This window comes from Athene noctua, chromosome 12 (genome assembly GCF_965140245.1).
Source record: "Athene noctua chromosome 12, bAthNoc1.hap1.1, whole genome shotgun sequence".
In the NCBI taxonomy this organism is placed as follows: domain Eukaryota; kingdom Metazoa; phylum Chordata; class Aves; order Strigiformes; family Strigidae; genus Athene; species Athene noctua.
This window is the reverse complement of record NC_134048.1, coordinates 16,138,223-16,150,332: the sequence shown is the minus strand read 5'-3', so window position 1 is coordinate 16,150,332 and position 12,110 is coordinate 16,138,223. Positions and strand designations below refer to the sequence as shown.

Below are 12,110 nucleotides of genomic sequence, written 5' to 3'. Positions count from 1 at the left end.
TCTGAAGAGTGACAGATTAGGGCATCAAAAATAGTTGTTTCTTCTGACCACTCTTAATGCAGGCCAGTAATAAATCTTACTGACTCCAGCGAAGCAGAGCGAGGTCAGTGCCAGAACTGTTGGAAAATTTCATCTGAAGGATTCAAAAAGGAGAGTCCCTGAAAAAAAAAAAAAAAAAAAAAAAAAGGCAAAAGGGAGGGGACAACATGTCTGAAGGAGAAACAGAGAAGTCAGGTTTAGGTGGCAAAACACAGATGCACTGAGTTCAAATTAGATTAAAGTTAATAGTGGTCAAGCTAATACCTTTGATACAGAGAAAGAGAAGTATAGTATGTTTAGAAAAAGCTCATGCTTTCATGTCCTGATCCTATAATATGATCCACTTATGTGCTATCAGCTGTGGTAAAGAGATCCAAATGTATTTGAACCTTCTAGTAATAAACAACATTCTTCATCCTGGAATGTACCTGAATTATAGAATGTGGGAAATACATCCCAGAAGAGTCCCAGTGCACTAAATTTGCGCATGTAGAAGTTTATCTTGGAATGGATCCAAAAGTAAGGTTTTTCCCTGGTTAACATACTTTATTCTGCACCGCTGGATATATTGACAAATTTTATTTCCCTTGGGTCAGGTGGGGCTTTCACAGCACATCCCACCTCTGCAGTGCTGTGGTTGTAGAGTGGAGCCCTCAGTCTTGTAACACCCTGGCAGAGGTGTGTGGTTATATAAGTCCCAGGAGGAGATGGATGATTGGAAAGGATATAATTTGCCCCAACTGTGGCAAAATGTCTGTCCCTGGCTTAGTGAAAAAGGGGATAAAGAAAGAGGATAACAGAAAAAAAAAAGGCATGTGTTTTGCCTTACCAATGAATTAAGGACTCTGCCATCCTAGATTTGGAAGTGAAGCCTTTTAGTAAGATGGGAAACAAGTTAATGCCGATACAATGCACTTTGGGCTGGAGATACATGCTTCAAATTTGCTGTGAATACACCCGATGGAGCCAGTTACACCTCACTCAACATGAAAGTAAGTCTTACAGTTTAACTAATACTAAGACAAGTGACATGATTGTTTTCTAGTTAGATTATAATTTTAGAGTAAGAGGAAATCTAGTTAGATGTTGTCATATCAGCAAAAATTATATCACACAGCTGCCTCTGATATCATGGAGCCATAGAATGGTTTGGGTTGGAAGGGACCTTAAAGATCATCCAGTTCCAACCCCCCTGCCATGGGCAGGGACACCTTCCACTAGCCCAGGTTGCCCAAAGCCCCGTCCAACCTGGCCTTGAACCCTGCCAGGGAGGGGGCAGCCACAGCTTCTCTGGGCAACATGTGCCAGGGCCTCACCCCCCTCACAGTGAAGAATTTCTTCCTTATATCTAATCTAAATCTACTCTCTTTCAGTTTGAAACAGTTACCTCTTGCTCTATTCCTACAGCCCTGATCAAGAGTCCCTCCCCAGCTTTCCTGTATTCTGGTCTCCTACAGTGGGCAGGTCTTCATTCTCCCAGTCCCCACTTTTGCCTTCTGTGTTTTGGATGGTGTGGCTGGAGCACTTGCCAGTGAAGACTGAGGCAAAAAAGATGTTGAGTACCTCAGCCTTCTCAATATCCCAGGTGATCAAGTCTCCCTTTTTCTTCCAGAGAGGGCCTGCGTTTTCCCTAGGCTTCCTTTTATCACTGACATACCTATAGAAGCTTTTCTTGTTGCCCTTGATGTCCCTGGCCAGATTTCATTCTATCAGGGCTTTGGCCTTCTTAACCTGATCCCTGGCAGCTCAGACAGTTTCTCTCTGTTCCTCCCAGGCTACCTGTCCTTGCTTCCACCCGCTGTAGGCTTCCTTTTTGTGTTTGAGCTTGTGCAGGAGCTCCTTGTTCATCCATGCAAACCTCCTGGTGTTCTTCTGTGACTTCCTCTTTGTTGGGATGCATCACTCCTGAGCTTGGAGGAGTTGATCCTTGAATATTAACCAGTTTTCTTGGGCCCCTCTTCCCTCCAGGGCTTTATCCTATGCTATTCTGCCAAGCAGATCCGTGAAGAGGCCAAGTCTGCTCTCCTGAAGTCCAGTGTAACGAGCTTGCTGCACCCTGCTTGCTGCCCTAAGGATCTTGAACTCTACTATTTCATGGTCACTGCAGGCAAGGCTGCCCTTGAGCTTCATGCTTCCCGCCAGCCCCTCCTTGTTGAAAGAATTGCGTTTATTTCATTACTCAATTATTTTGAAGATCTGACCAGTGAAGTGCAAGCTGTTTGATACTCATTCTCTCCTAAAGCCAGGAAATCAGCTAAGCACTGCTTAGGAATGTGCTTCCAACCCTTTGAAAGCATTATTTGACAAGGACATATGCGTTGCTGTAAGTTCATCATTGCTTTCAATTGGACTGACAGAAGAAACAATAATCTCATGAAAGAGCTTCAGTACAAGGGCAGATGTAAACATCTGAATCTAAGGAGCCCAAGAGATGTTATTTTATAGTGTAGCCAGACTGTAGCAGTAGTAGGAGTAATAATAATAAAAAAACTTAATAGTATAATGCAGTGTTAGCAGCTAGACAGTTAGACAGTAGCCTGCAACTTAATGCCTTTGAACTTGAGAAGCAGCCTTCGTTAATGTAAGCTCTTTTCTTCAGCAGGCATGTTTTATTTCAAATTAGAAGTATCTCCATTGCATTTCTTGGATTTCATTTTCAGAAATCACGCATATGCAACAACAGTAAGACTTGTGCAGTGTCTTAGCATTTTCTAACCTGGTAAGATATTAATCATACTTTTGAACCTCAGAATGTTACATTAATACTATTATGATGGGAATAGTTCATTCAACAAGCATGGTTAACCACTGCTCTTATTTCCTTTCTCCTGGATGTCCTTAGTTTGCACTTGGATGGCAAAACCCAATACTGATCTTCAGCATCATCTCAGTCAATGTATTTTTTCATTTTATTATTGCCTGCAGTCTTTAATTGAGTTAATTTCCTGAGTAACTCCATCACACCACCAGCCTCCACCAGATTTCCTAATCATGGATGTTATCACTTGAATTGCAGTTCTGCTGTTTCACTATTTGTTTTGTTGGCAGGAAGGAAAAAAAAAAACCAAAACCAACAAACCCTTAGAACAGCTGAGTGCCAGTAGTGCTGGTGACTTCTGTTTTATTTATGTTTTGTACTGAGCCATCCTGGATGATAAAGTATGTCTGGGACACAGCTGTGGGCAATGCTCTAAGTGTTATAGTTGGAAAGGTGCCAAAGTTGCATTGCTACCAATTTTTTACCATTAGCCTTCTGGAAAGAGGGATTCAAAGTCTCATTTTATTCCCTTCTTCACCAGTGTCACCTTTACACTAAATTAATGTGAGATCTTTACCAGAGATGGAGCTGACAGGATGAGTTGTTGATCCTACAGCTTCCTTGATGCGGCAGGAGCAGAGGAACAAATCCTATAAAACGTAGAAGCCAGCTTCTCTCAGCACTTGAGCTGTGAGGAGTCAGGAGCATCTTTTGAGATAACTGAATACCATTGCTTTCAGCTGTGGTGGGACTGCATTAACCTGTGCTGTCCTGACGCTCAACAGAAAAGAGTGAGCTCGATCCTGAGGATATGGCAAAACGCAGCAGTCGTTGCCTGCTCAGCTGTGTGGGCACTGATGTCCAAGGCAGTAATTAGAAGATATACCTGCTAATGAATTGGTATCCTCCCCTGCTGTGTTCAGAGTCTGCTGTGATCTTTTTTCCTGCACTTACAGAGGACGTTGACCTTGTTAAATACTTAGCAATAAAAACGTGTTTTCCCTTGCCTGTTTCACAGCCTTTCTTCTGGCTCTACCAGTAGAGCTCCTTTATATTAGTCAAACATGTTTACCCAAGTTTAGTTACAGAGAAAGAAGAAAGTTATGAGGCTATATATGAACATGTCACATATAACAATGTGTTGTACGTGTCTGCATGGATGCGCACACATACGGAGTTTTGATTTCTTAATGGTCACGTTAGCGGTAAAAATAAAATAACTTTTATATTTAAGCAATGGTTAAGAAATGGTCTCAATTATTTTTAAGTCACCAGACTTTAAATATTTAATCTTTTCTATGCCCAACTAATTCCTTCAATTGCAGTTAGGTGGGTTGTAGTTAATTTTTGGTGAGGCAAACATACTAATATGAATACCTGCTCTACTGTAATACTTGCTTGAAAATATGTCATTCAGCTTCTAGATAGCTCTTTTTGCCCTATCTAAAGTTGCAAATGCCCACCAATATTGTCATATCTAGCCACAAGGCCCAAACTTACACCTTAAGCTGTATGACACCAAAAATATAAGGATGACTGTGCTGGGGTAGGTAAGGGTCCAGCTGCCTCCTGTCCTCACCCTGCCAGTGATCAATAGCTGGTGCCTAAAGAAAAGCATGAGAGCAGGGCAAAGGCGTAGCAAAGCTTCCTGTGAGAGAGTCTCCCAGCCTTCATTGATCTGTGGTCTGGGAACATCTCAAGATAGAAGTGGTCTCTTTAAATTTAATATTTGATCTGATTTGTTACATCTAAAGTATATCGTTATTTTGTATAATTCATGATTTCTATCAGTAAAGGACTGAGACACTTCCACGGGAAATACTCTTTTTACTGGAAAAATGTCTTGTCTGCCTTTTCTGATTGAGAACATCTATATGCCTGCTTTTGTGACTTGGAGACTGATCTGATACCACTTAACTATGTTAATTTAGGAATACCTGTACTGTAATTTATGACCCACCCAGCAATGCAGGAATACAGATGGTACAGAAGTTCTATGCCCATGCATAGCAGTGTATTAAGGCAACATGCCAATTTACCAAAGAGATTTGCTTCTGATGAGCATTGGCAAGCTGTACTACATAGGAGCTTTCAAAAATACATCTTTTCCAACCTGAGACCAGGCTGCTACAGTCAGCTTGCAATGATGATCTAGTCCTGTTATTGTTACTTCTACCTCTAACTCAGCTGATTCTGTAGTTAATGCACAAAAATGTAGCAGTGATTTTCTTTGTGATTATTTTGTGTTACAATTTATGAGCAAAAATGTAAAAGTAATTGTAACTATGGTCTCCAGAGATAGAAGTCCTTTAAAAGCAGTTGAATTAGGTCTTGCTGCTCCCTGCAGATCAAACTACTGCAGCATCAGCCATTTCTATGCCTGTAAGTCATTCAGCAGCCATTCCAGTTGACAGTCTGATTTTTCATGGTTAACCTGGAAGAGGACAGTAAACTGTGAAGGTCCACTTTTGTCCTTCGTGTTTGAGTTCAAGAGAGGCAGAAGGTCAGAAAACCTCTATCAAGAAATGCAGGGCTGGGCTCTGCTGTCCTGACTCCTGTTGTGGGTATCTCACAAGCTGTTTCACTTGAAAAGCCTTTAGGTGTGGTATGTAACATAAACCCCTTATATAAGGTCCAGGAAAGTAATTAGTGCTAAATAAAGTGAATGTATTTGGTTGTTTTGATCTGTGCAACCATGCTTACTATGTGAACTTTTAGCAAAGAGACTATTTGATATATAGATAGATAGATAGATAGATAGATTAAAAAAAAAAAAAAAAAAAAAAGCAAGCAGTATATTGCTAACTTTCAGTATGAACAGTTTTACACACTGCTGGTTACTGAAGTCTTCCCTCCTGCAAGCCCAGAAGTGAATGGGTTTTCCAGATAGCTGTAACCTGTTCATGGGTTCAGGATTTTTTGTGAAGGTTTATGCTGGTTTTGGCTGGGATAGGGTTCGTTTGTTTCATAGTAGCTGGTATGGGGCTCTGTTTTGGATTTGTGCTGGAAACAGTGTTGATAATACAGGAATGTTTTAGTTATTTCTGAGTAGTGCTTAGGCAGAGCCAAGGCCTTTTCTGCCTCTCACCCCACCCCACCGGTGAGGGGGCTGGGGGTGCACAGGGAGTTGGGAGGGGACACAGCCAGGATGGCTGACCCCAACTGACCAAAGAGACATCCCAGACCAATGACGTTGTGCTCAGCATATAAAGCTGGGGGAAGAAGAAGAAAAGGGGGGACAGTCAAGGTGATGGTGTTTGTCTTCCCAAGTCACTGTTACATGTGATGGAGCCCTGCTGTCCTGGGGATGGCTGAGCACCTGCCTGCCCATGGGAGGTGGTGAATTAATTCCTTGCTTTGGTTTGCTTGCATGCACAGCTTTTTCTCTACCTGTTAAACTGTCTTTATCTCAGCCTATGAGGTTACTCACTTTTACTCTTCTGATTCTCTCCCCCATTCCACTGGTGTGGGGGGAGTGAGTGAGTGGATGTTTGGGGCTTAGTTACTGTCCAGGGTTAAACCACAACAAGATGTAATGGGATTTTGTGGTATTTCAAGCTGCCACAGGCTTTCTCCTGTGCAGGAGACCTCTAAGGAATAAATATGTCTGTATATATTTTTTTTTTTTTTTCTTGGCTCTTTTTGCATTTCTAGGCAAAGTTAGAGTATGTTCATGGCTGCTGTGTTGAGTTAAAGTTAGAAAAGTATCTTTGAGCCTGGTTTAAGGACACAACCACCCAGCGTGTATGTATCTGACCTAGAGAGGTCGGATCCTGCCCTTTGCTCGGTCCTCGCCTGCTTTGTGCTGCTCTGCCCAATCTCACTTTGCATGTTGTATTGTGCAGGTGCGGGGAGGATGATCCTTCAAGTGTTTTCCCATATGCAGGAATTAGGGATGATTAATGCAATGATGGTGACGATAATTTGAACTTCTCGGTGCTTCTCTAAGGTATTTTGTTTCTGGCAGTGTTGCTGCCAGGTGGTCATCTCCATTGCTGTCTTCTCACCTGGGTGTCTGCAGTGAGGCCCCCATGTCCATGTTCAGTGCCATGGTCTGACCTCTTGGAAACACCACGCATATCTAGCAGTGAGAGTGAGGTAGAAAACATGGCGATGCTGAGCCCCCACCCTCCTAGAAAAGCTCGGGTCATTTACCTTTCTCTGACAATTGCTTTGGAGGCTGAACTTTGGGAACCCATCGCTCTGTGTTGGGCTGACAGTCACTGCTTCCCATCAGCTGGAAAGTTCCTAATGTTATTGCCTCCTTAGGAGCTTTGAATACCTTGAGTGAGAGCCATTTTAACAGTGCAAAGTATTAAGACTGAGGTGATGTCTCTGCTTTTATGAAAGTCCTGTTATTCTGCAGAAATTCCATAATGAATGAAAATATTCCCCATGGAGAAGTGTATTACTTACTTTCTTATTACAATATCAGACTGAAATAAAAAGCAGCTGGGCTAGCATTCATTTCCTGGTGTAGAAACACTATTAAAGTACTGTAAAGCAAGAATAGCTTTGTACCACAGTTCTTGAATTCAAAGATTGCCCTCCAGAGGTGCCATGCATGATGGATTGTCACAGACTCTTTGTCCTGCCTTGACATTTTATTCCTATCTGATGTTGTCTTGTGTTCTGCTCTGAATCTGCCAAATAACTGACCCTAGAATTTAATGCCATACCTTCTCTTTCCTTTTTCTGAACAGCATCTTTTGCAGCTGAGGCTCTGACATACTGGAGGACATTGCATCTTCCTCAGGGACCCTGACAAGGGGGAGCTGGAGCCTCTGGGGCGCTCAGAAAGGAATTGTGGTTGGTGGTCGCTTGAGGAACTTACCTTCACACCAATGTTGCTCTGAAACGAGTTGTGTCCAACATTCAGGTTTGGTAAGGTATGTCATTTTCCCCTTGCTCTTGTCTTTTTGCTCTTTTCTGAATATCTACATACAGGGAAAACAGAAAATTAGCAGCCTCCATGTTTATTGCTGTATGCGTGCCATGCTCATACTGCCTCCATCAAAAACCTTTGCTCTTCCTGAATTTGGAGAGCATTCATCAAGAGTGAAGTGTTTTTAAAGTCTTGGGCTTGGGGAGGTACGTGTTTATATCAAGTGCTTTATTGAACAGAATGCTCGCTGGTGGTTGTTTTGCTGTTGGTGATGTATACTTGGTGAAAGGCATCTGCATTTTGAAAGTCGACTTGTTGTATTTTGCTACTGTCTGCAGTTCAGAGGGTCAGAGATGAAAAAACGTAAATGACGCTGAAGTAGCCCATTTATAATACAGCCTTGTGCTTTCCTTTGGCTTTTTATATTCTCATTGTTTGCCAAGAACAGAAATACCTCTTTCTTGCATAATCGTATGTCCCCTTTGTTGTGTAGCACTTAAAATTTTTGCATGTGTGGAGGTTCTTATATCCACGCAAACATTGCCATGGTTATGCTGTAACTGTAGCAAGGCAATATGCAACTATCCTTTAACAAGAAAGTCAGGGCCAGGGACTTAAGGAATGTATTGGGGACAAAGCTTGTTCTATAGAAGCATTTAGGGTAATATAACCTCTGATTCTATGGTTTCTTTTATCTAGGCCAAGTTATTTCTGTGAAGGCAAAGTTTGCTGATTAAACAAAAACCCCACATTTAAAGTTTTGGTTCCCAGGTCTCAGTAGAATGGTATTGGCTGATGCTATCGTTTTTCATTTAACACATGGGTATTGACTTCTCTTATATGTCTGAACCAGCAGTATAGTCTTGTTGGGAAAAGAACAGCAGCAATATAACACCTGCACTTGGTGTTAGTGGAGAGGGGGGAAAAAAGAATAAAAAGGTCAAGACTTTCTTAAAAGTCTCTAAAAAAACATGAGATATCCCGGTGAGTGTGCATTCATTCTCCTGCTTTTGATCTGGTTGCACCAATAAGTGTTTCCTCTGGAAACTGTAGGCTCAAACTCTCATGCTTCAGCAGAGCTCTGCTGGTCTGGACACTGCCTGTCTCCAGCAACTGCAGAAAAAAATTGGTGGGAATAGCTTAAATTAGGTGCTTAACTATTAAATGCTGAGGGTTGAGAAAGATCCGTTCTAACCACAGCATATGCTGTTAGTTTGTACATGTATTTCAGGAAAACAGCACTGCTGTTAGGGAGGAGAGGTTCCTGTCATTAAAACCGCTGCAGGGCTTGCTCTGTTTGTCTGTCTGCACCAGTGGCACCTGGTTTCTGGAAGTGGAGGTTGTAAAACATTGCTCATGCTTTTGTAACCATCTTCACTTTTGTTTATTTCCAAGCTGCTGCTCTTGTGACTGTAATACCTGAAGGGAAAGACTGTGGGAGAGGTATTTCATAATCGAGCGGGCTTCTTGACATTTGCAGAGAAATATTTTGCACTATTATAATGTAGAAATCACAGCATTTTTTTTTATTCCCTGTTTCTTTGTGAGATTTGTAGGTGAAAGCATGTAAATCTTCCTTGCAGGAGCATGTATGTTTTGCTGGGTATACAGGGTGCCCCAGGGCGTGTGAAGATCCGCACCAGAGTGGTTGGGTGCGGGTGTGACTGGGGTGCTGACCCTGCCTCGCACAGGGTGGTGCTGAGGTGAGCTCCCCATCTTCTTCCCACCTGAGTCAGTCCAACTCAGTCTAAGATTCATGTCTCAGGCTGCAGCATGAGTAGTACTCCAGCGCAGAGGTTTGCAGAACCTCACGGTTTCTGAGGACGAAGAGCATTTTCCATACAATTGGTTTATGCAAAACTATTATTTAGGCATTAAAACCTAGGTTTGACTTTGGTTATATTTTTTTTTTTTTCATTTTACTTTGTGACCATCAGATCTAAAAACTTGGTTCTTAATAAGGAAATCTTGCATTTATGGAAACTTGATCTTTAGGAAGAACATTGCAGATTGAGAAGATTGTGCTAAAGTTTAAAGAGTTGGCAACACTGCTCTTATTCGTTCAAGAAGCTGAGACCCTTTTTTATCTTTTCATCTTGGGGGCTCATGCAAACTAATCAGAATAATTGACTACCATCAACTTTATATGTCCCCCATGACACCCTTGTAAGACCAAAGTGCTACTTATCCCCATTTTAGAGATGGTGAGTAAGGAACCGAGTCACTTCTAGGTCACTTTTAAGCAGTAAACACCTGTCTCTGATTTGCGTGCAATCACAAGTGCAAAATGTGCATCTGATACCTGCAGATGGAGACAGGAAGATAGCCTTGGCTGAGCAGCTGAGTCTATAGGGCAAAGCACAAGATTTGTGTGTGGATCTGTTTGAGGTCACTGGTCCAATCTAAGCCAGTTTCTTCCATGTGTCCTGCTCTCCCAAGTAGAGGGGTTTTTAATTAAGCGATTACAGTAACAACAAATGACATCAGGACCCACATTTGTTTCATATCTCTGCAGGAAATGGCAACATATGTCCAAATAACGTTGGCTGAACTCATTCATCTTTTCAGCAGTATGTTGTTTGCTTGTGTGAGACAAGCAGATTCCCTTTTAGTAGCATTTATGCAATTGTGGTGATGGTAATCTTACTATGTAAGGAGTCATTTTAAATGGATCTGTAGATAACATGCAGAGTAATATTTTTTCTTAAATTGCTCATTTTTTAGATTATTAGAATCTGGTTAGTAAAATGATCTGTTCTGTTGAAAAAGCACATTTAATAAATATGTAAAACTTTAAGTAGCCATTAAACATAGTTAATAAATTTCATCTTGCAAGTAGAATTGGAAAAAACCTTGTTCATTTAATGTGTTTTATGGATCTCGTAGCAATTAATTGTCTTCATTACATGGACATAAATCCTCAATGTAATTCACCTTTTTAAGATTAATTGCTTTGGAACTTTTCCCTTTGCATTGTTTAGGCTGTAATATTATTTCTCTTCTTTAAAAGTTGACTCTCAACATCATGTTTTTTACCATTCCTAAATTTTCTGTAAATCAGTTCAGGTTAACAAAATCTCTTTGTGTTACGGGACAGTGCAGAGTGACATTGCAGCTGTGGTGGTCTGGTATAGATAAAGCAGAGAGCTTGTGTATTCAAGCCCTGTTTGACCTATAGCAGAGGAGTAGACAGGTCCTTTTCTCACTCCCTATATTATGTGGTTTGATAAATATTTATTATTTCTCTCTTCAAATCTGTCTTGCTTCTTATGTGATGTCATTTATTAAATCAGAAACAAACACTGATTTTATGTGCTTGTGGGTTTGGATGTCAAAAGAAGGCCTTAATGCAACTTTCCAATGACTCGATGAGGGGTGCAGGTCTACTCGCCGTGTCTGAAAACATGTCAGTAAAACTGTCCTACATTTTTGAAAGAAAAGTTCCATTGAAGCGTCATGGGAGGTCTGCTTGAATTCCCAAAGTTAAATTCAGAGGTTTATTTTGAATAAAGTCTTCATTATTCTTGCCCGAATCGTGCACACCAAGTAGGAAAACAGGACAGCATGCAGGATCACTTTTTACATATGTTTTTTGTCAGTGAGCACGCTGAGCTTGTTTGTATGAGTAACGTTTATGCAAATGTTCTTTGGTGTTTCTCTGAACCGTTTTGCCAGGGTGAGGAAATAAAATGGCTATTATGTTTGCATGTTTTGTTGCAAGATCAGCAGACTGACTGTTAACGTATCAATTCCCTTGATGACACCACTTCTGCAACCCTGTTCACTCAGCTTCTCCTGACAGGGCTTTTATTGAATCCATCAACCTGACACATATCAAAGCACAATTTCTGATAACAAATATCTTGGTGTAAAATGAATTAAAAAGCTGCTATCAGCAGCAGAACTGAGTTGAATTTCTGAAGTAAAATGAGAAACTCCAAAACTAACATGAGATTCCTAAGATACCGATCACAGGACAGTAATATAATAGTCTACCTGTACTCTTGAAGTGTCTTGAAGTACTGAGAAGTCAATGGGTCTGTCCAAAGTCATACAGATGGGCTTGTTCCTGGGCTGTCAGCCTATGGCTCTGCCTTCTGGACTCTGATGTTTGTAGTGTTGCTTTATAGAGCATGATGAAGGTAGTGGCTTGTTTCTTCTGGAGACCTACAACCTCCTTGTAATTACTTTGCACTCTCATCTTCGAGAAATTTGGAGACTGAGGAGTGGAAAATGCTAACTCTGAATGGAGTACACCTTCTTTTTGTCAGAAGACAAAGCAGTTTGGAGGCCCTTGTCCTTTGCAGAGCTGCTGCTTGGCAGCCCATGGGCCACGTCTTGGGTAGAGTCTAACTTGGGTGGAAAAGGGTGTGTGTTTCTTGGGGCTGCAGATGTTTTGAAATTACCTGACTCAAAAGCTTATTCTTA

General features: G+C 41.4%; 1 protein-coding gene across 3 annotated transcripts in view; it reads left to right on the top strand.

Moving 5' to 3' along the window:
• The window catches only part of SGCD (sarcoglycan delta), a 236,495-nt gene that overhangs the window by 15,426 nt on the left and 208,959 nt on the right, over positions 1-12,110 (top strand). For all 3 annotated transcript variants that reach the window (XM_074916280.1, XM_074916282.1, XM_074916279.1), the window contains exon 2: positions 7,501-7,686. The gene's annotated coding sequence lies outside the window, so the exon portion shown is untranslated. The remainder of the gene's footprint in view (positions 1-7,500; positions 7,687-12,110) is intronic.